This window comes from Phocoena sinus, chromosome 13, assembly GCF_008692025.1.
Source record: "Phocoena sinus isolate mPhoSin1 chromosome 13, mPhoSin1.pri, whole genome shotgun sequence".
NCBI lineage: Eukaryota > Metazoa > Chordata > Mammalia > Artiodactyla > Phocoenidae > Phocoena > Phocoena sinus.
The window spans coordinates 24,252,702-24,277,511 of NC_045775.1; the positions used below are offsets into that span (position 1 = coordinate 24,252,702).

The following is a 24,810-nucleotide window of genomic DNA, read 5'->3' on the forward strand; positions in this document are numbered from 1 at the left end:
TTAGTGAATTCATATCAGGTTACTTTGGCAGTAAATTAAAAAAAATTCCAACACTAAAATCCTGTCATGTATATACAGTCTTCTCAGCTTGCTGCTAAAGTAACAGTAGATTATTACGCATTTATAACTTGGGAGAGAAAAGGTGATGCTGGCTTCATACTCAGTAATGACTGATTTGGGATGGAGACTGCGCTGGCTTTGCAGCCACATCCCTCACCAACATGGCGGTTGCCTGAGAGCGTTGCCCTTAGATCATGCTTGCTTCTTGTTTCCTTTTAATGGTTGATATTCAAAGCATCTTGGCTGTCTTAGGCTGCCTCCCTGGATCTTGCTTTTTCAGAATACTACCTTCCATATTTTTCTCTGGAAGTAATTTTTAGCACTCAATAAGTGTTTCCTTTGTACCACAAGTCCACCTAGATCCCACCTACCTAGGCAGCATGGATTTAGATCTGTCTTCCTAGATACTTAAAATTTTAGAGCTAGGTAGAATCTAGAGTTCAGAGTTATGTAAGTAATCTCTGCAAAGCTTGTGTTAGACTCTCAATTATCCTGAATTCCATCATGTGTCTTTTTCCAGTATCATTACTATATTTCCGTAAGGAATAAATAACGCTCCTAAAGGCAGCTTCCCATTGACTCTAAGGAGATTCTTTAGACTCTATTACAGTGTTTAAAGGTATTGACTCTAAATTTGTATTTTATTAAATAAAGCATCAAATCATTTTGTCTCAATATGTAGTTACTCTTTGTCACAGGACCCGTTTTCTCTTGTACTGGAAGTTATCAAATGACTTCATTGTAGTTTGGAGTTGAACAGTTTATTTCCACTGTGATTCTAGGCCTGGCTCTGCCACTGACTCACTCTGTGACTTTGGCAAGTAGCTTAATCTGATTAAAGACAGATTTTGTATTTCAGAGGTAGATTTTATAAGCAGGATTTCCCCCCTTCAAGAGAATGGATTTTATGCAGAGCTTACAACTCAAAAGGTGTGAGTAAAAGAAAAGCCAATGAATGTAATGTTACCTTTTTTACTTTCCTAGACCTCGTGGGAAGGAAAGGAAGGGGTTTCCACTCCACGAAGAAGTGGAGCTTCACAGCTTCTTACCACACAGGCAAGGTGCAGTGGGGAAGGAGCCCAGTTCTGTGTCATGTGGTCAAGGAAGAAAGGGTGATTGTGCCTGCAGGTCTTTTGTAACATGGGTCAGGGAGTGCACTGTGGCCTCAGCCTGGCCTGAAGAGAGCCAGTCAGGGCTCTGAGGGCTGCTTGTGTGAAAGAAACCTGCCGTTACTCTTAGAACGAAAAAGTTGGTCACACTCTTACCTTTCAGATGAAGCATTTGTATCTTAATTTAAACAGGTACATCTTAATCTAGCTACATCAGCCTGCTTAGTAAATAATAAATATTTACTAAGTATGTACTATGCACCAATTGCTGCTCCAACCACTTTCCATGTATTACTCATCAGATTTTCACAACAGCTCCTTTACCTGCTATTGACCTGACTTGGTACTGCTATTACCCCTGTTTTTAAAATCGAGGAAGTTACAGGTTGGAAGTTCACAATTATTAAGTGGCAGAGCTGGGATTCAAACCCATAGCCTGTCTGAGCACAGGCTTCGGTTTAATTAGGGACAAGCCTGATGTTAAAAGGAGTAAGTTTCATTGTAGAGGTCTAGGACTCAAAAAGGAGACTTTCCTGGGAGCCCCTACAGATACCAGTGAACTACTTCTCTGAGTTTCTTTATCTGTAAAATAGTTTTAAGAAATTAGGCCTTTGAAGTGCGTCCTGTTTGTTGGAGAAGTCTTAAGGTTTTGAACACAAATTATAATACCTAAATACTTCTTTTCAGTAAATTTAGTACAGCATGAAGATTTTATTATAGATTTAATCTTACCTTGTAGTCATCAATATGTAGTATATACTAAACGCATGGCATTGGGCATTTGCCATGTGTCTAGTGTGAATTGAGATGTGCTGTAGTGTTAAAATACACAGCAGATATCACAAATTTATTATGAAAAAATGCATGTAAAGTATCTTATTAGTAATCTGTTTAAATTTGATTACATATTGAAATAGTATTTTATATAAGGTTAAATCTATTAAAATTAATTTTATTTATCTTTATTTTTTAATGTGGCTACTAGAAGATTTCAAATTACAGGTGTGGCTCATATTATATTTCTATTGGACAGTACTGTTGTAGAGAGTCCTAAGTGAGAAAAAGATGGTATTTTTCCTATGGGTAGGAAACTAATTTAGTGAAGTAGGCAGGAAAACTGTACGTATCTGGTAAATCTAAGTGCATCAGTGTTGTCCCCTACTTGGCCTTGGATGAATAATAGGTATTTGTTATAATAACTTGAATATGTTTGATAAATTAATTGAAAGAATATTTGCACCATGTATAAGTCAGTAGTATATTTATAGAGCACTTATCATATACCAGGCACTCATCTAAGCACTTTACATATATTGTTAACTCTCTTAATACTGATAGTAACACTATTAGGCAGGTACTGAAGGGGGTGCAGTAAGGTTAAGCTAAGGCCACATAGTATAGTGAATAACAGAGTTCAAGTGTATACCAATTTGGTTGCAGAGCCTACACTCTTAACTATTATTTTGTATTGTCTCTTAAAACTACATGGCCTGGGCTTCCCTGGTGGCGCAGTGGTTGAGAGTCTGCCTACTGATGCAGGGGACACGGGTTCGTGCCCTGGTCTGGGAAGATCCCACATGCCGCGGAGCAGCTGGGCCGTGAGCCATGGCCGCTGAGCCTGCGCGTCCGGAGCCTGTGCTCCGCAACGGGAGAGGCCACAACAGTGAGAGGCCCGCGTACCGCACATGGCCTTACGATTTGTTATATTTTTGAATCTTATGATTTAGTATGGTAGTATGTGCATGGATATAACCCATGGGATTTTTTTTTTTTTTAAAGCTTGCCAGGTGTCCTTAGTGTTGGCTTGTATTTATATTTTATTTGTAGATTTATTTTTAAATTCCTAAGAGTGAATAATTTTTGTTTAGCTTCCACTTGAAAGGCTGGTTGTTAATGCCTTAATTTTAGCCTGTTAACTGCATTTGTAGTATTATTCCATAAATTTTGTATATTATAAAAGTTCTGCCTGGACTTTGAGCGAGAAATGTATATGACCAAATGATAACCAATAAACTTTATAATTTAAATGAGTGGTATCAAGAGGAAATATAGGAATTTGCCATTGGGTTTTCTCTGCTTAGAAGCTATCATTTAGGCATTTAGCCTTAGGAAAGATAACACATGTTTTAAATGTTTTTATTCTCAATGGGGAACTAGTACTGTGTCTAGGTTGAGCATACATTAGATATTTATATCACATGTATCACATAAATATATTTAAGTACAATTCTAAAATTAAAAAAAAAAAATTTTTTTCTGGCTACCAGATAGGTGTGAGATGCTGTAGATCAGTGGTCCCCAACCTTTTTGGCATCAGGGACCATTTTCTTGGAAGACAGTCTTTCCATGGGTGGGGTGGGGTGGGGGGGGATGGTTTCGGGTTGATTCAAGCACGTTACATTTATCGTGCACTTTATTTCTATTATTATTACATTGTAATATATAAATTATACAACTCACCATAATGCAGAATCAGTGGGAGCCCTGAGCTTGTTTTCACTTGCCACTCACTGATAGGGTTTTTTTTTTGTTGTTGTTGTTATTTATCTATCTATTTATTTATTTACTTTTGGCTGCACGTGGGCTTTCTTTAGTTGCGGTGAGCAGGGGCTACTCTTCGTTGAGGTGTGCAGGCTTCTCATTGGTTTTGTTTTTTCGTTTTTTTTTAATGTCTTTCTTTCTTTATTTATTGGCTGCCTTGGGTCTTCATTGCAGTGCGCAGGCCTCTCATTGCGGTGGCTTCTCTTGTTGCAGAGCATGGGCTCTAGGCACGCGGGCTTCAGTAGTTGTGGCACGTGGGCTCAGTAGTTGTGGCTCATGGGCTCTAGAGTACAGGCTCAGTAGTTGTGGTGCATGGGCTCAGTTGCTCTGCGGCATGTGGGGTCTTCCCGGAGCAGGGCTCGAACCTGTGTCCCCTGCATTGGCAGGCAGATTCTTAACCACTGCGCCACCAGGGAAGTCCCACTGATAGGGTTTTGATATGAGTCTGCAAGCAATTGATTTATTATGGTCTCTGTGCAGTCAAACCTCTCTGCTAATGATACTCTGTATTTGCAGCCACTGCCCAGCTCCACCTCAGATCATCAGGCATAGATTCGCGTAAGAAGTGCACAGCCTAGATCCCTTGCATGTACACTTCACAGTAGGGTTCGCGCTTCTATGAGAATCTTATGCTGCTGCTGATCTGGCAGGAGGTGGAGCTCAGGTGGTAATGCGAGCGATGGGGAGCAGCTGTAAATACAGATGAAGCTTCACTTGCTTGCCCACTGCTCAACTCCTGCTGTGCGGCCTGGTTTCTAACAGGCCACGGTACTGGTCTGAGGCCTGGGGGTTGGGGACGCCTGCTGAAGATGATACAAGAATAGATGTCACAGATCTCTGTCCTATAGAAATAAGACACACATGAAAAAGTGAGAGAAATACCAGTTCAGTACAGTAACACTGTGTACATCATGAATGGACAAATAAATCTTATAGGAATTCTGAGAAAAGGAGGAAACTTTTCAACTAGTAGTTTGGGAAGGGTTGTTGGGAGAGGAGAGAACTGAGCTGGTCTTATAGGATAGGTTGAATTTCCTTAAGTGGAGTGAAGAGGGTATGTGAACAAAAGCTTAGACATGAGGAGGGACACACTGAGCTTAGGGAACAGGAAGAATTCAGCCATGGCTAGAGTAGAGTGTTAGGAAGATGAAGATTTAGAGAAATTTTCAAAAATTAATTTGGGCCAGACTGTAGAAGACCTTGAATTCCAGGAGTAGGAATTTGGATTTCTTAAGAAGTTTGGAGTTGAGGGGAGAAAAAATGCTTTGGGTATATGATACTTAATTCTTGAGTTACTGCTTACGTGATGGACATCACTTAATAAGTTATATTCTTGACTTAAAATGCTAGATATTTTTAGTTGTTGGGAACAAGAAATACCGAAGAGCTTGCTTTCTTGGTTGTTAGTCAAATCCAGTGCTTAAAATTAGCTTGTTAGCATCATCTCAGACTTCCTGGTTGGAAGAGTTTTATATCACATAGCAAATACTTGACAGTTGTCTGTTTTTAGAGATGGCAAATCAGGATTTTGCACTGATGGTTAATTTTGTTTATAAATTTCCACCTACTGTAAATTTATGCCCTTATTTACAGGCACACTAAAACTCGGTCCTGTTTTAAAGCTCTGGGTTATCTTGGTCTCACTATCGCATTAGCCCAGCAGCTGTGGGCTGCATTGTTTAACCTGCTGAACTCCATGCTCTTTCTTTATAGAATTGGAAAACTGTCTCTCTCCCAGGGGTGGGGAGGTTGTTCAGTGAGATAAGACAGTTTAAAGAGAATGCTGTAATGTTTGGCACACTGTGGAATTATATATTGAGTAAATTTTCTCTCCCTCCTTTCTGACTTTGGAATGGTTGTGAATAGAGGCTTATTGTTTCTTAATTTAAATATAGACTCACGTAACAAAACTTATAAAGAAGTTTGGAAGGCAGTTACTTTTGTAAAGTCTGACTTCGTTGTATAATAACTTGAATTTTTAAAAATGTTGATTTGCCAAGAGAACTTACTGACAATTTAAAAAAGATAAATTTGCAGTTGTTTAATTAGAATCTCCATAAAACGTCAGAACTATTAAAGGACTAAAGTGTTTCTCCCAGGTTATTTCATGAGCTGAAAGCATACTCAGACTGTGGCATTGAAAGGAAATGAAGTCCAGGAGAAATATTCTGAATCAACTGTTTTCTGCATCATGTTGTTAAGGAAATGCAGTTAAACTTTTCTAACTTGACATTGTTTTTTTCTTTCGTTGTTAATCTATGAGTGTTAATGTATGTATAGATTTGTGTAACTCCCACCACAATCAGGAAGCAGAATGGTTCCATCACCCCTCAAAACTCCCTTGTGCTATCTGTTTCTTTAGGGTCACATTCTCTCCCTAACCCCTGGTAACCACGGGTTTGTTTTCCATTTCTTCCCTTACGGACGTATTAGTGAACACTGTCAAATGATAAATATCTTATCAAATATGATAAAATATGAGAAATATCATGTAAGAATGTATACGAAAGTGCTTGGCATATAGAGGCACCAGGACTTAATAAAAATCAGTGTCATATGTAATATTAGGTCAGTAGGTAAAGCTTAACTGGACTCTTCTTTTGAGTTAACTTTGCATAATATTTGATAGCTTTTTTCTCCTTACTCAGAGGCTTTTAGGCTTATTTTGAAAGGCTTTTTGTTCCACATGGTCTTGATTGCTGGAAGTCTCTGTTATCTTTTAACCTCATGTTCCTCACAAGAAACAGTGGGAAATGGTATCGACCTTGAAGGGTTGTTACAGTGATTAAGTGTGATGACATATATAAACATATATCTATAAATACAGTTTTACACCACATGCACACGTGTGTGTGTGTGTGTGTATGTACATATCTATGCATGTGACCTGACCCACAGTAGGCGTTCTACCAATTAAAAATATATTTTATAAATAGTACAGTTTACAGAACTTTGGAATAGCTTGGCAAAGGAATGTCATGTCCTCTTGTTATCAGGATTCTCACCCACCCCTCCATCCTCCCAAAAGCTTCTGGAATGGGAAGGTTGATCCTCAAAATATCACCTTTTTGTCTTAATAATTTTTTATAAGTTTTTTTCAGAAATTTATCACCAATTTCTCTGTTTTGCATTGGAGGGGAGAATACTAAGTCTGTTTAACTTTATCTTAATATTTCAGGGTTCATATCACATTATAGCCATTTCATAAAATGTGAGTTTTGAAATTGATGATTGGGGCATATGGGCTGAATCTTTGCTAACCCCAGGGCTTCCTTTTGAACATGTATTCCTAAGCTTCCACTATACTAGTGTTTTTTTCTGGCCACTTTAATCTTTTACTTAAAAGTAAAGTACACAGCATTCGATATATATAACATCCTAGGCAGTGGGATATAATTGCTTTCTTACAAATTTAATTATTTAATCAAATACAGAAGCAGGTTTAGAATTTTTTGTTCTTGTCCGCAAATCATCACCTACACGCTATCAGTGTGTTTTGTCTCATTACTAGTGTTCAACATATTAATAGAATCAGTAAATTATAAGATTAGAAAGAACCTTTAAAATCTTCTAGTCAGTTAGTTCTTAATTCTGTCTAACCCAAGGCCCCTTTTCATAATAAATATTTTGCAATGCTCTCTTTAGCGTCCAGAAGTGAAATTCATAGTTAATGAACATTTTTACCTACTTAATTAAAATAAACCATTTAAATTACCTAACTGTAATATGAAGGAAAAAGAAAAAGAAAATCATTGAAAATATGAGATATGATTATGCTAGAAGACAAAACCGCCCAAAACAAAGAACAACCCAACAGATTTCTAAAATGCTCCTAGGGGGTGGGCTGCCCCGTGGAGAGCCATGAGTTTTCTTATTTCATAAGTAAAGAAAGTAAGGGGTGGGTGTAAAAGGGCAGAAGAGGGTGTGTTGGGTGAGACTTGGTATTACTTTCTCAGAATTACACAAGTGTTGTTAGTAGTAGAGCTCGGACAGGAATTCCAGGTTTTGTGATCTGCCCTGCTGCTCTTGTTATTTAGTGCTTCTGAAGCTACCCTGGATTCTGAAGGAATCCAACTGGCAATGAGTCCAGGGATGCTACTTTAAGTAATCAGTAGGTACAAAACTTTGTTTCTTGCTTTTTCTGAACACCTACCTGTGCGATGTCACACATTGTCCCCAGCTACTGTCTCCACCTGCCCAGTCCTCATCTCCTCCTCTTCTATCCCTCAGTAAGCACACAAACGAAAAATCAAAACAAAACTTTCCTAGTTTAGCCCCACTACTATTACTAATCAAGGAAGTCTTCTAGGAGAGCATAGAGCCCTCATTAGATGCTTCCAAAGCTTTTATTACAGTATCACTCTTATTTGAATTTTTGATTTCCTTGCTTGATTGTAGGTTCCATGAGAATTTTGTAGTCTACCCTATGCGCTTGTGTTGAAGGTGAAAGTATTATTTCCAAAATATAGTAATACTGACACTCAGTGAAGATATGCTGTGTTTATCTTCCAGTCTCAACCCTCTCTGATATTCTGGTGTTTCCAGAGGTGCTTGGAATAGAACCCAATATGAAGCACCCCCAGCACTAGTCCAGCTTCCTTTTTACTTTCATCCCATTAACTCCCTTAATTTCTTGGAGGAAACATTGTCCCCTGTAATTTTTAGACTGTTGCTTCTGAATTTTACCAGTTATGAAGAATTCTGTCTTAGCTTAACTTTTGATACTTTTGACTTTAGCCTTATACACTGAATTCTTTTCTTAATAAAGATTCCAGGTAATCAAGATCAAAGGTCAATTAATGAAGAACTAATACTTCTGTGGTGTTTTGTTAAACATGTGAAAGACATTTTACTCTTTTGTAAATAGTTTTGTTTTAGGTAGAGTGTAATTTACTCTCTTGTGTAGCTGTCTGACTTTGTACTTTTTTCCTCTTGTATTTTTGGACTTCGTGTTTTTGCTTAAGTACAACAATTCCATTTCTTATTGTTGACTTCCTGAATATGTGTAGTGAAACTTTCTTTACATTCAGCAGCCATGCCTCATTAATTTAAACCTGGCTTTGCTTTGTTGGTCTCATGGTCACTTTGTTTCCTCTTTATCTTAATGTGTTGTCAACCATACTCCTCACAACCCCATTTCAGTGCTGCTAACTTAGGGTGCTCATGTTAGTAAATACCTATCACTTTGATACTATTTTGGAGACTGGGTGTTTTTCTCCGACCCATCCATGGATTCCTCTTTCTTTTGTAGTCTGGCATTCGTGCTATACAAATATAACATGGTTTAATTGGAAAGAGCACAGGCTTAGGAGTTAAATGGATGCAAGTTTAAATCCTAGCTCTGTGACCTGTCAACTGTATAGTCTGGGAATATTTGAATGCTTCTGAGGTCACTTTCTTCAACTGTAAGATGGGTGTACTTTTACCCATTTTTCAGAGTTGTGAGATTAGGAATATTGTATGTAAAGTACTTTATACAGTCTTTCTTTCTCTCCCATGTCTCTTAACAGTCTCTGAAAAGAGAGGCAGAGTAAACTAGAGGGAGACAGACTGAGAATGAGAAGTCCTGGCCAGCTCTGCCTTTCTATCTCAAAAATTATGTGTTTGTGATGGACTTTATGTGAAGATCACCCGAGGAGTAAGCAAACCACCAGGCAGTCTCACTGAATCTGGGTCTTTATTGCCTCATCTGGAATATGAAGGGTTTGCCTGGGCCACTGGTTTCAAATGATGTCTTTAACATCCCTTAGGACGGAGAGGTCTAGGCAAAGGAGGCGCTGGGGCTGGGGCTGGGGCCAGTCCTTAAGTAGAGCTCTTCTCTGGTTCTGTTTTACATATGAGACTTCTTGGTGAGATTTTTGAATGAAGGATTCAAAAAGTTGGCAAACTGGTGGACTAAATTATCTCTAAAGCCCCTTTCAGTTCTGACTTCCCATGATAGGTGATTTTATAGACAGTGTGGTTTTTAAATTGAACTTTCAGATATGTCTTTCATAATATTTTATGCATTATACTGTAACTGTGCCCTCAGTGTAGAAAGCCAAACTCTTGATAGCGGTTGTTTGCAGCAAAGTAAGCGTTTATTGCAGGGTACCAAGCAAAGGGAATGGGAGACAAGTCTGAGATCCACTCCCTTGTGGTCTTTGAGTTAGGGATGTTTTAACGGGGATGAACAAAGAAACTGGGATTAATCATCATCTTGTGACATTTCTTAAGTGTGGTTTTGGGGGTCAGGATGTCTCTGATGTACGATTCTCTGGCCAGGTGTTCTCATCTGTAGAAACAACCTGAGTGTATGTTAATGATGATACCTACAACAGCCATTTTAGTACATTAATGGTGTTATCGACGACAGCAGTCTTAGTCATCTAACTCTGGGTGATTAGTGTTCAGTTAGCACAGGATTGAGGTCAGGGGGAGCAAGAAAGGGATTGAGGTCAGGGGAGACAAGCAAGTGAATACAATTTTGGATAGAGAGATTAATCATAAACTTGTTAGGGAAACTTAGTTTTAGGGGGGCTTGGTTTCAATACTATTCTGAAAACTACCTCCTCTTGTCTATCAAATAGAGTAGTTACATTTGTAACCCGTGTCCCCTGCATCGGCAGGCAGACTCTCAACCACTGCGCCACCAGGGAAGCCCTGTAAATAACTTTTAAAGTCCTATAAATATCAGTTGCCATTCTTAAGTCTTCATGAGCTTTTGTGACCAAATGAAATCTTTTTATTGGCATTCTTACTAATTTCTCCACCTATGTTTTTATTTACTAATGGTAAGAAAATGCTACATGAAACACTTTAAAATACATGGAAAGAGTTCTAGGATTATTTTCCATCCGTTATTTATTTTGATTTTTGCAAGTTTAGGAGGAATAAAGGTCACAGAAGTAAAGTTTTAATAGCAAAGCAGATATTCCAGATATTAACGCTGTTATTATTTGCGTAAAATACACTTTTACACATGAACCAAAACTCAGTCATTGTCTTTCAGAATAAGTCAGAAAAAAACATTTTGTACGTTTGTAGCATTCACCCAGAATTCCATGATGTTTATAAATAAAAGCAGTTAATGGATTTCAGTCTGAAATACTTTGAATCAAAAATTATTTGATTTCATTCATATAGTGAGGTATTAAATAAAAATGACATTTCAGATATTTTTAAGACAAGGCCTACTACAAATAAATACAAATAAAATAATTATGGTCTGTAATATTTCTGCCTTTGCCTACAACACTTGGTTGGTTTTTCTGACTTCTTGAAGTTTTTTTCTAGAATAGTAGAATAGTGGCTATATATGATTTATCCTTGGTTCTGCCTCCTTGTCTAGATACTTGTGTTTCATGAAAGAAAATTACGTAGTGTAGTTTCTTAAGAGTTAACGTCTCTAGGATTCCTTTTAACAGAAGACCATTTTAGGCTGTGGTTCAACTATTTCTCTACATCAGTAGTGTCTAACTTTCTTTGAGTTACAAACCCCTCTGATAAAAGTTAGGGATTCTCTCCACAGGGGAAAATATGTATATATATTATATATATACATATACTTATAAATAACTTAGCCTGCAATTTTAGGGGGTTTATGAACCCTTGAATACATTCTGTGAACCTATGGGTAAACTACCCTTTGCTGTGTGAAGAATAGATGGTAAATATTTTCATTTGCTTTTATCTATTATAAGAAAAAATACTATGAATGATAGTTGACTTTATTTTATTTGACAAAATGGTGGCATTTTCACTCAATTTGTATTAATCTGTAGCTTAGAAGTCTTTTATTAAAGGTAATGACATAACTATAGATTTTAGAAATAATGTGATCAAGTTGTTTTGTTTTGTGGTATGAAACAGGGAGAAAAACATTGTATTCCTTGTCCAGTCAAATCACTTGATAGATGTTGCCCTGTAACAGTGGTATTTTATGGCTTCCAGTGAATACCAGTAAGTTATATTAGAAAAAAACCTCAAAACGATTGATTCAGAATATCAGCTTTTTCATATATGGAAAACATGGGGCCAGTATCTTTAATATTGTATAATTCATATTTTATACTTCTCACTAGTGGTTAACTCTACCTTCAATGCTTTGTTTGTGAGGCACCCTATCCAGTCCCTTAATATAAGAAATTCTGGCTCTTGATTTTTCCCTTTGAAATAAATGTTGTTGAGATTTTTAAAAAATTATGTAAAAGTAATACTCTTTGTCCACAATTTGGGAAAAAATCAACCATAGTCTCACTGTGCAGGGACAGTCATTGGTAACATTTTGATGTATTTCTGTCTGGTCTTTTTTCTGTTCTGTGATTTCATTCTGTCTGCATTTTGGTCCCCTTTGTTCTCTGGCTTCACTTGTATATACTCTTGTTTCTAATTTCTGAGGTGGCAGTTAGCCTCACAATTTCTCTTTTCCTTCAGCATTCATGAGCTCCAGGGTAGAGTTGGTTAGAGTTATTCATGTCTTGGTAATGTCTCAGCTAATTAACTGTTTTATTTTGAGATATAATTCACATACCATACAATTCAGCCATTTAAAGTGTACAAGGCACAGTGGCTTTTAGACTGTTCAGAGTTGTGTAGCCATTACCACTGTCTAATTTTAGAACTTTTTTTTAACCCCAAAACGCACTTCATACTCATTAGCAGTCACCCCGTCCACCTGCCTTGAGCCCCAAAGAACCACTAATCTACTTTCTGTCTCTATAGATTTGCCTATTCTGGACACATAAATGAAATCATAGACTGTGTGGACTTTTGTGGCTGGCTTCTTTCACCTGGCATGAGTTTTCAAAGTCCATCGGTGTTGCAGCATGTATCAAGTACTTCATTCCTTTGTTTGTTGAATGATATCCACTGATGTTTATACCACTTTTGTTTACCCACTTATCAGATGAAGGAGATTTGGGTTGTTTCCACTTTTTGACCTATGAATTGTGCTTCTATGAACATTCCTGTATGTTTTTGTGTGGACATATATTTTTATTTCACTTAGGTATATATATATCTAGGAGTGGAATTGCTGGGTTATATGGTACCCTATAGTTAACATTTTGAAGACTATAGTAAGTAATTTGAACAGGGAGGGTAGTCTCTTGAATAACAGGTAAGAGGTATAATAGAGTTATACTAACCCGTCTTTCTGAAATGATTTCATATAGTTATGTTCCACTCAGTGTGGGTGTGTGTGGTTTTAACTTCTACATCTTACAAGGAAGCCTTGTGTAATAACAGGAAATAGTTGAAATATAGTGAGTGTGCTTGCCATTTATGCAGAAAAATATTGGTGTCGTTTTCATTTTTAAAAATATGCTTGCTGTTAATAATTCATATTGTTGGGCTTCCCTGGTGGCGCAGTGGTTGAGAGTCCGCCTGCCGATGCAGGGGACGCGGGTTCGTGCCCCGGTGTGGGAGGATCCCACATGCCGCGGAGCGGCTGGGTCCGTGAGCCATGGCCGCTGAGCCTGCGCGTCCGGAGCCTGTTGCTCCGCGGCGGGAGAGGCCACAACAGTGAGAGGCCCGCGTACCGCAAAAAAAAAAAAAAAAAAAAAAAAAAAAAAAAAATTCATATTGTTTGAAACAATTTCAGAGAAACAAAACCCAAAAGAAATCCTGAGACTTTGGAAAAACTTCCTTATGCCTAACCAGTCCCTGTGCAGTGTGCATCATACAGAATAATGTCAAGCAGTCGGCCTCTTTGTCTTTTTTGTCCTAGCTTGACAGAGTACTGTTCTTCCTCCAGGCCCAGGCCTGTTTGCATGTTGATTCCTCCTGCATGTTTTAAGTGATTGCCTTAGACCTCTAGGATCCCTTTCTACTGGGAAGAACGCTGAGCTGGTAACTGGAGATGGGAGGTCTTCACCTAGTTCCGTCATCACTGGGTGTGCCACTGTGAGCAGAGTCAGGTCCCTCAGCTTTTCTGCTTCTCACTTTCTTCATTTGTGTAATGAGACAGTCATCTGTGAAACCAAAAGTTGTTTAAAGCTTGGTGATTTTTTTTTAAATTTACCATTTTATTTATTTTATTACAATTTTTGGCCGTGTCATGCGGCTTGAGGGATCTTAATTCCCTGACCAGGGATTGAACCTGGGCCATGGCAGTGAAAGCACTGAGTCCTGACCACTGAACTGCCAGGGAATTCCCAAAGCTCAGTGATCTTAATTCTAGCTCTAGACTTTTAAGGTTTTACAAACTCATTGTCACACTTACTGATTTTTCATGAATTTGGCATTTTAATATATACTTCCTTGTATTGCCTTCCTCTCTTCTTACTTTTAAAATTCATTCTTCCCTCTCCATCTAGATGATCTGTCCTAGGAGGGCAAAGACTGTTAACAGTAACAAAGAATAGCCTTTGTAATACCTTGCCCGAAGATGGTTACTGTTTGCTAGTGCAAATATTGTGAGTTTTCAGTGACTGCAGAATGACTCTAATTGGTCATATTCTCTGTTTAAATGAGATGATTGAAAAAACTTGGTAAATTTAGGTAGATATTTTAACTTTTTTCTCTCTTTTAAATTAAGAGTATGCTTTGACTAAAGTAGACATGGGTATAGTCAGAAATGAAAATTCTGTTTTTGGTAACTTTAATAACCTTTCTGCTAGAACTTTATCCTTATGAGACTTATATATGTATATATTATTCATGGCCTCATATTTTGTATATAAGAAGAGTGTCAGTAAACTTGCTTGCCTTCTGATAGTCTATGTACCTCCATCACTTAGTACTTTACTTAGACATTTTACTGTCTAGCTGTGTGTCTCTTGAAGGAAAAACCAAAACATGAGCTTAAACTTCAAGTTAATGGAGGTGAGTGCTGTAAAGTAAATTGAATGGTTGTTTTGAGTGACCTTTGTTAGGCCAAGGATTCTTAAGGGTGCCAGTGTAGTTTTAGTTTATCTAGGGTGCTTTATCATTCCTATCTCAGTGTATGTTTTGAGTGGTTTTCAATTTGTCTGTAAAAATTTACTTTTAGTTTAAAGTATGGCAAAGAATAACTTGGCTAAGAGGTATGGGTTATTTCTACCTCATCATTTAATCATTTAAAAAATATATATTTATTTATTCAGCTGCGGTGGGTCTTAGTTGGCGGCACGCAGGATCTTTGTTGCCATGTGTGAGATCTTCATTGCGGCACACGGGATTTAGTTCCCTGACCAGGGATTGAACCCAGCCCCGAGTATTGGGAGTGTGGAGTCTTAACCGCTGGACCACCAGAGAAGTCCCCATTTAATCATTTTTACTCTGATTATGGGATCATGGAACAACTGGCATTAGTAAGCTGACTCTTCTGGCTGTGCCTAAGCTGCTGCTTTTTTCCTTTCTCTTTCCCTCCCTCCCTTTTTTTCCTTCCTGTTTTCCTTTTACTATGTAAGTGGAAATGTTCTCTTTTTAAAACATTATATCAATAGAAAGGTCTATTCCTTTTTGACCACCATCCTTAGTTGCAGCCTCTTCTGTCTTCACTTAAGCAACCATAATAACATTGGCATGTATCATTCTAGACAGATTTATGTGTATTTACATTTATTTATATAAGCCATATAGCATAGGGTTTTTGGGGGGGAATGTGGTCCCCCCTTCCAAAAATGGTATCATATTCTTTTTCACTTAGCAATACCTCTTGGAGAGCTGTTCATTTTAAAAAATATAGCTCATTCTTTCCAGCTGGGTAGTATTTCATAATGCTGAAAGTACCACGATTTAGCCCTTTCCTCATCAGTGGACATCCACGTTTCTGATTTCTGTTGTCATTACAGACAAGGCTACAATGAAACATCTTTGTACTTACAATTGAGTATTTCTCAGGGGTAGATACTGAGAAAGCATTCCTGATGGTAGGCGTTCAAAATTATACTAGCTACTTATCTGTTTGCCCCCTAAAGTTTATACTCCCCTCCAGCTATGAAGACAAAGATACTATCAAATGATTTTTAGAATATCAAAGGCAAGACTTAGACGATTTTGTCAGTCTTTGAGAAGAAATGGTGCTTTGTTGTTTCACTTTTGCATTTTCCAGAAAATAGTGAGGTTGAACTTTGTTTATTGGCTTGACCATTTGTATTTTCTTCCTATAAACTGCGTATATTGAATTGGATTACTTATAAAGTATCCAGTTTAAATGATAGCTTTGGGGGTAAATATTGTTGAAATATACATATAGAAAAGTGCATAAACCACAAATATACAACAGCTCAGTGAATTTTCATAAAGTGAATACGCCATGTGTAACGAGCATCCAAATAAGAAACAGAGTGTTGTCAAAGCCCTCGAAGCCCCCTGGTGCCCCTTGCAGTTACTCTTCCTGCTCTGCACCTCCCAGGATAACTATTACCCTTCTAATATTATAAATTAGTTTCTATGCTTTTGAATGTTAGATAAATAGAATTATACAGTATATACTCTCTGCTTCTTTCTCAGTGTTAACTTTTGAATACATTTTAAGTAAAAGAATTGTATCAGTGTAGAGATCTGTGAATATTTATACAGATAATTTCTTCTCTCACTAAACTTCAATAGATAAGTAGTGTCATTTTATATAACCCCAAATGTCTGTGTACAGTTCTAAGAGCTCAGGGTAGACTCCCCCACCAGGGAATTAACAGACTTGTTTACTGAATTCCAGTTGATAGTTGAAAGTTCTTTCTTCATTTTTGGGTAGAGCTAAGGTTTGACTGTATTCTCCTCTTTAGCTGTCCTGTTGTGTTTTGTCAGAATTTGTAAACTGGTTTTATTTCTTCTGAGTGCTCTGTAACTAGAATGCTGCTTAACCTTTTACTTTCTTTCTGTATCTGGGAAAGTATTATTCTCTCGTGCTGCTTCAGGAAGAATGAAACCATATAGTTTGTCCCTTTCCTGTTATTGTCTGTTGGTTTCCCAGACAGGTGCCAGAGCACCTTTAAACATTTTCCTTTTAGCTTCCCCTGGTTGCATTATAAGTGCTTAATTGATAAGCAGAGGTGTTTTAAGTTCTGTCTTTTTGGTTTATTTTTTGTTACTTGTTTCTTTTGGTGATTTGCTTGTAAAGGAGTATACTTTTTTGTCTTCAGAATACCTAGAACATAAACTGTTAAATACAAATTTCTAGTGGTTTCCTGACACTATGCTTTAGTAGAGACCTAGTTTCTTTTGTTTTTTTTTAATTAGTAAAATGTGTAAACATAAATAAGGTCACTATAGGTGACAATGTTTAAATTTATTTATTTGTTTATATCTGGCTGCTTTGGGTCTTTGTTGCTGTGCACAGGCTTTCTCTAGTTGTGGTGAGTGGGGACTACTCTTCGTTGCGGTACCAGGGCTTCTCACTGTGGTGGCTTCTCTTGTTGTGGAGCACGGGCTCTAGGCGCACGGGCTTCAGTAGTTGTGGTTCACGGGCTTAGTTGCTCCGCGGCATGTGGGATCTTCATGGATCAGGGATCGAACCCGTGTCCCCTGCATTCGCAGGGGGATTCTTAACCACTGGGACACAGGGAAGTCCTGAATTTATTTTTAATTAATAGTCTGCTTCCTAAAAGAATTTAAAGTGATTTACAATGAAAGACATATGGCAATAATGCCAATAAGAATAAAAATATAAGATTGTAAGAGGAGAAACAGATAATAATAACCATAATCTTTGCTTCTAAAATTGGATGTTAAATTTAGCTTTGAGCCTCTGTCTTTCGGGACTTGAAAGGAAAACAAATACAGTTGTCATTGGGAAATAAAGAAGCACACCATTTCATCCGTCGACAGATGTGTTTATGTTATTAAATTCCAAAAAATGAAGACATGTTCATTAAAATCAGGTCATGCAAATTAACATGCATCCAGGGATTTAAAAATGTATTGGTGGATTTAAAAGAAATCAGCTTATAAACATTTCACTTATGTTTGCGAAAAAACTAAATCAGTGCAATTGTATAAGTGAAGTATTCACCTAGTTTACAAAATTAGAGCGTAAAGAGCATTTGCTTAAACTATTTAAATAGTTAACAGTTAATTTCTTTCAGTTTGTGGAATAGTCTCAGTAATCAGGCTATGATTGTTTTAGCTGACTGTTAAAACGTTTTCATTTTCATTGTGAAGTGATATTTTGCAATAACTATTATTATATATCTTATATATGCAGTGATTGACATTAGTGTTCACGCTCTCATCTTATGTATTTGATTTTGTCACTTGAATCAGGATCAACATGTTGCTTATTTATTTTGGAGCAGTCTTAGAAAAATTATAAACTTGTCCCATTTATTTGTCTCCACTGATTCCCAAGGACTGCTTTTTCTGGCAGAGTATTTGATTAGGGATTATAACAAAGAGAGATCATCCTAACCTGAAATAATGTGTTCTTAAAATTTTTATAATTAAGATATCTTTAATTGTAAATTATATGTTTATTCTTTATAAAATTAGGTAATATAGAAATACATGAATTAACAAGTGAAAGCTGTGTTTTTTCCATTTCTACCTAGGATGGTAATCCCTAACACCGTTCTTGTTGCTGTTGCTAATGTAGCATATAATTAGAAGAGTGTATGATATACAGTGTGTGTGCAGATTGGCAAAAATTGCCGCTGATAGAATAGTCCAAAAGTCATTGTTGGTGAACATATAAATAGCCACCATACTTAAGAAATAGAATATTACCGGTACCTTTAGAAGCCTCCTGTGTGCCCCACCACGACAGCTAGTATCCTTTTATGTTGATTGTTCTTTTTCTTTAAAATTTTACCTATCTATGTATCCCTATACAATTTATTTATTTATTTATTGAGAACTTGAGAAGTCAGCGTAATTTATCAAACACTGCCATCAAACACTGCTGCCATCAGATAGATGAAGGTTTCTACAGGTACAGAGTCTCTGGGTGATAGTCAGACCTCAGCTTCCCAGAGGATTCACCAGATAGATCCTTTTTTAGGGGAAGGCAGTGGGCAGGTTCATGCATAAATAAGTCCTGGAAAACTACTGTGGAGGGCTCACCACAGTCAGGACTCTGCAGGTGTTGACTCTCGGGTAGGAATAATGCTTCTAAATTCACCATGCCCTCCCACCACCTCTCAGGAGTAGGTCAGAGCAGAGTACTTAGGATAGATAAAATGAGTGTCATCAGCTGATCTGGCAGCTGTGTATGGAAGAGAGAACAGGAATTTTACTAGCACATGTTCAAGAAGCCAAGTACAGATTAGAATCTGTGCCAGCTTTACCTGGGCATTCTGTTCTTGGCTCAGAAAAAGATGGTTTGTTTAGCAGCAAGGATTTTGATGATACAGCTTTCAAAGAGTCTTTCTCTTGAGTCACCCTCCCCCAGTTTGTTTAGATTGGATGCCTTCTCTGTTTTATGCATGACTGTCACCCTGGGATCTCCCTTCATGATCATTTTGGAGGTTCTCACATGTGTTGGATCTCTTGTTTCCTGTATTTCAAGTCTCCCTCAGTCTTGTTTCCTCTTTTGTTTTAGCAGAGCCCATTTTCCAATAGCTTCTTGAAAAAAGATTGTATGGGAGGTAACTTTGAGACCTTGCGATAGTGTTTTTACTATCCTTACACTTGATTGAAAGAGTGACTGGATGGAATAATTTTCTTGAGAATTTTGTAGGCATTGTTCTGTTTTCATCTTGCTTCTGGTATTGCTGCCGAGTCCAAATCCAGTCTAATTTTTGATCCTTTACATGTGACCCATTTTCATCCCCTCCAGAGGTTTTGCAGAATGTCCATCATTTCCTGTGTTCGGAAAGTTACAGCGACGTGCCCTGGTGAGCATTTGTTTTCATCCATTATCCTAGCTTTCAGTAGGCTCTGTTAATGTGGAGTGTCATGTCCTCCTGTTCTGGGGAGTTTCTATGAATTATTTTGTTGCTGATTTCCTCCCCTCCAGTTTCTCACTACTTTCTTTTTGAGGCTTATACGATTTGCCTATGAGACCTCTGTCTTGGTCCTCTAATATTCTTTCTACTTTCCATCTCTTCATCTTCTGCTTGACTTTTGGGGGGATTTCTTCAGCTTTATTGTCTGACTCTTCTGTTGAGTGTTTCATTTTTGCTAATGTTTTTACTAAACATTTGCTGTGTTTTAAACTTACAGTAGCTCTCATTCTCTGAATTCTCTGAATGTTTCCATTCTTCATTTTATAATTTTTTTCCCCACAAGTACCTACCAGATGCAATATTTCTTGTCTTTCTGAAAATGTTAAAGATAGTTTTTTTCTCCCTGAATAGTTTCTTTCAAGTATACTTTTTTCTGTTTATTTTGGTGTCTAATGTCATGTTAAAGTGTTTTCCTCAGATGTCTCATAATCTACGCACAGTAAAAAATAGGGGACTTACAAAGAAGCTTGCATACTCGTGAGGGTTATATGAACTTTGGGCTTCACTGCAGGGTGATTAGCTGGAATTTTTATTACAGCTAATAAAAAGGGAACCACCAGTGTTTCTATATTTTCATCTTTCCTCATGGTCTGGTCAGACTCCTCAGAGAAGTGTGCTCCAGTAAGTCAGCATAGAGCTGTGCTATTCATATTCAATACAGTAGCCACGTGTGGCTATTTAAATTTTTTATTTGTTTTTTGTTTTGTCTTGTTTTATTTATTTATTTTACATCTTTATTGGAGTATAATTTGCTTTACAATGGTGTGTTAGTTTCTGCTTTATAACAAAGTGAATCAGTTATACATATACATATGTTCCCATATCTCTTCCCTATTGCGTCTCCCTCCCTCCCACCCTCCCTATCCCACCCCTCCAGGTGGTCACAAAGCACAGAGCTGATCTCCCTATGCTCTGCGGCTGCTTCCCACTAGCTATCTGTTTTACGTTTGGTAGTGTATATATGTCCATGCCTCTCTCCCGCTTTGTCACAGCTTACCCTTCCCCCTCCCCATATCCTCAAGTCCATTCTCTAGTAGGTCTGTGTCTTTATTCCTGTCTTACCCCTAGGTTCTTCATGACATTTTTTTTTCTTAAATTCCATATATATGTGTTAGCATACGGTATTTGTCTTTCTCTTTCTGACTTACTTCACTCTGTATGACAGACTCTAGGCCTATCCACCTCATTACAAATAGCTCAATTTCGTTTCTTTTTATGGCTGAGTAGTATTCCATTGTATATATGTGCCACATCTTCTTTATCCATTCATCTGATGATGGACACTTAGGTTGTTTCCATCTCCGGGCTATTGTAAATAGAGCTGCAGTGAACATTTTGGTACATGACTCTTTTTGAATTTTGGTTTTCTCAGGGTATATGCCCAGTAGTGGGATTGCTGGGTCATATGGTAGTTCTGTTTTTAGTTTTTTAAGGAACCTCCATACTGTTCTCCATAGTGGCTGTACCAGTTCACATTCCCACCAGCAGTCCAAGAGTGTTCCCTTTTCTCCACACCCTCTCCAGCATTTAAATTTAAATACCATTAATTTAATAATTCAGTTCTCCAGTTGAACTAGCCAAATTTCAAGGGCTCAGTGGCCACATGTAGTTAATGGCAGCCATGTTGGACAGCACAGCTATTGAACATTTCCATCATTGCAGAAAGGTTTATTGGAGTGCACTGGAGTAGGACTAAAATCTTGTTGCAGTCATTTGAAAGCTCAGTGAGGGAAGACTTTGTGGGGTCTCAGCATTCATGATTCAGTAGGTATATGGTTACTTAACCCCACAGAGCAGTTACTGCCCTCAGCTGTGTGTCCCCACAGCCCAGAAACTCTGTTTTACTTTCTCCAGATAAGACAAAGGCTGAAACAATATGCTTAACTCTTCATATTACTTTTATTACTATTTACTTTTTGGCCTTTAAGTCTTACCGGTCCCAGTTCTGGATTCTCCATTGCATTTTCCAGGAATGCCTCTGGTAATAGGTTTTTTTTTTTTTTTTTTTTTTTTTGCGGTACGCGGGCCTCTCACTGTTGTGGCCTCTCCCGTTGCGGAGCACAGGCTCCGGACGCGCAGGCTCAGCGGCCATGGCTCACGGGCCCAGCCGCTCCGCGGCATGTGGGATGTTCCCGGACCGGGGCACGAACCCGTGTCCCCTGCATCGGCAGGCGGACTCTCAAGCACTGCGCCACCAGGGAAGCCCGGTAATAGGTTCTTTATCTCACCTCTCTCAGTATAAACAGTGTTAGGGACTTTTCATTAAGTGAACCAAGTCCCATAGTTCTTCACCTGTAAATACCACTGATATAATTAATGTATTATTTTTGAGGCTTTTGTTTAAATTGGAGGAGAGTGTTTTATAAAGTGACTATTTTAGGACACATTTGACATTATCAAGGTTTATAGCAAGGTCTTTTTTTTTTTTTTTTGCGGTATGCGGGCCTCTCACTGTTGTGGCCTCTCCCGTTGCGGAGCACAGGCTCCGGACGCGCAGGCTCAGTGGCCATGGCTCACGGGCCCAGCCACTCCGCGGCATGTGGGATCCTCCCGGACCGGGGCCCGAACCCGTGTCCCCTGCATCGGCAGGCGGACTCTCAACCACTGCGCCACCAGGGAAGCCCTATGGCAAGGTCTTTTAATAATAAAACCTCCAATTTATAAATCCACTATGGTACATGTGCGATAAGTAGAACAGAGCGATAAGATAAAGGCCCATTGAGATTGGGATACTGGATAGTTGGCCAGATTATTACTACCTAAATGATTTGTTTTTTTTTTTTTTTTTTTTTTTTTCGGCATGCGGGCCCCTCACTGCTGCGGCCCCTCCCGCCGCGGAGCACAGGCTCGGGACGCGCAGGCCCAGCGGCCATGGCTCACGGGCCCAGCCGCTCCGCGGCATGCAGGATCCTCCCGGACCGGGGCACGAGCCCGTGTCCCCTGCATCGGCAGGCGGACTCCCAACCACTGTGCCACCAGGGAACCCCTGATTTGTGTTTTTGACACTAGTTTTGCAATATTCAAATTTCAACATTGAGTTTCATCAAAGTTACAGATTACTTACATGTCATGAACCTTTGGGTTGTTCATGAATATGAATCTGTAGGTGTTAAGTATGTAAATACCGAGAGCCTTTTGTAAAGTGCCTGGCAAATATTAGGTGCTCAAAATTTGAGGGAATTTTTCCTGACTTCCTCACCTGTGAGCATCCTGGTTAAGTGGCGTGGTTACGGTCATCAGGCTGTTGAGAGGTGGAACTGGATCAGGTGCTCCTGGTTCACAGACTTCTTTGATACCAGCATCTGTCAATGCTGGGTTTTTGCTGACAGTCCCATGCACCGTTTTAGAGGGCAGAGAAGTTCTTTGCTCTTAATCAGTATACAGGTTGGTTTTATTGAGTCCAGGCTTATCTACACCATGTCACTTTTGACATTTATTCTAAAACATGAGTCATACGCCTTAGGTTTTTTCCCACCCATGGTGACATGCTCAAGGTGGTATTCTTGTCTGTCCTGCCCTGGGTGTGTGCGCTTTGTCTTTAGGACCAGGGTCTTCTTGATTTCTTGCAGCTCCCCGATGTGTACCCTATACCTCATTAATACGTAATGAGTTACAGTTCCTTGTTTAAGCCATGCTGTTTCAAATTTCTGTGACTCTACATGTTCTTTTTGTTTGTTTTTTGTTTTAAATTTATTTATTTTTATTTTTGGCTGTATTGGGTCTTTGTTGCTGTGCGCCGGCCTTCTCTAGTTGCAGCGAGCTGGGGCTACTCTTCGTTGTGGTGCGCGGGCTTCTCATTGTCGTGGCTTCTCTTATTGTGGAGCATGGGCTCTAGGCACGCAGGCTTCAGTAGTTGTGGCTCACGGGCTCTAGAGCGCAGGCTTAGTAGTTGTGGAACACCAGCTTAGTTGCTCTGCGGCATGTAGGATCTTCCCGGACCAGGGTTTGAACCCGTGTCTCCTTGGCAGGCGGATTCTTAACCACTGTGCCACCAGGGAAGCCCTACATGTTTTTTTTTATTGTCTGGAGTAATCTCTCCTCTCCCGCAATTTCTCATCCTCTAAGTGTCTAACAGCTTCTTTAATCCCTTTTAGCAGAGCTCATCTTGCCTTGCTTTGACCTATCCTTAACACCTGTTACATACCTCTATTACAGTATGTATCATACCAAACTGCAGTCGTTCCTTAGCACACTTAGCTTCCCTCCTAGACCATGAGAGCGATGCTTGTTAAGACTTGAATTGTTATGTGAATTTAAAAACTAAGGACATTTTATGAAGTAAAACGTCTTTCCTTCCTGAGCAAGGAACTGTAAGTATCCCAAATAGATTCCCTTAATCCTTGTCAGGGAGTATCCTCCTACATTGTCATACTCTAGGAATAATATATGCAACTGAATAAGAAGTCCAGGTGGGCTCTGTTTTGGTTCCTGCCTTTGCTTGGCATTGTAGTCATTGGAACCACAGATGGTTAGACAAGGGCAAGCGTCAGAATCAGAATCAGATTATGAGCTAGGAAGTTAGTGGGTAAGAGATCTTAACTCATTGTGAAGGGACAGTGGTCTTAAGGGGAAAAGTTCCTGGGTTACACTGAAGTAGGCATAGCTTTTTAAGAAGATCTACAGGTTAGTTCTATGTATCTGTACTCGGCAATAAAATGGCTATGCCATTTTAAGACTGTGATTATTTCTTTTCCAAATGGCTTTTATTTTTTGAGAACGCTATCAGTATTATGCAAAGAATGCACAGAAATATTAAATTACAGCGTTTGTGATTACCTTTGCAGTGATGTGGCCCTTACTTTAAAGGATTTTAAAAGGTTAGGTGGTTCATTTACCAGTTATTTAACCAGATTTCTTTCCAGCAGAAGCTGGCAACCCCCATCCTCAGCTCTCCCCAAGTTTTTGTATGCTATATGTTAAGTACTAGGGAGTGTTAAGAAAAGACGTTAGATTTCCTCACTAAGTTCCTATAAACTTCACTAACATTCAGAATTTTTGCATGAGATATTAAAAATTTGGTTTAGATTCATGACATCTTGATTTTATATAGTGTTTAAAGTGTATTTAATTACAAAAGAAGTATGTGCTTGAAAAAGAACATAATGTTGAATTTTAGACTGAGCATGGGCTCTGACACCAAATTACCTGGGTTCAAATCCCAGCTCTGCCATTTACTAGCTGTATGATCTTGAGCATATTACTTAACCACTTTGTGCCTCAGTATCCTTATATATAAAGTGTGGGGTAATGAAAAT

The 24,810-nt window shown here is 38.6% G+C and overlaps 1 protein-coding gene across 8 annotated transcripts in view; it reads left to right on the plus strand.

The window, feature by feature from the left end:
* LCLAT1 (lysocardiolipin acyltransferase 1) overlaps positions 1–24,810 on the plus strand; it is a 198,860-nt gene that overhangs the window by 32,723 nt on the left and 141,327 nt on the right. Inside the window, exon 2 of one of the 8 annotated variants that reach the window (XM_032652465.1) lies at positions 19,387–19,444. The exons of 6 other annotated variants lie outside the window; for them this stretch is intronic. The gene's annotated coding sequence lies outside the window, so the exon portion shown is untranslated. Of the gene's footprint in view, positions 1–19,135; positions 19,445–24,810 lie in introns of those variants that run through there. One more of the 8 variants, XM_032652464.1, reaches the window with a different exon arrangement.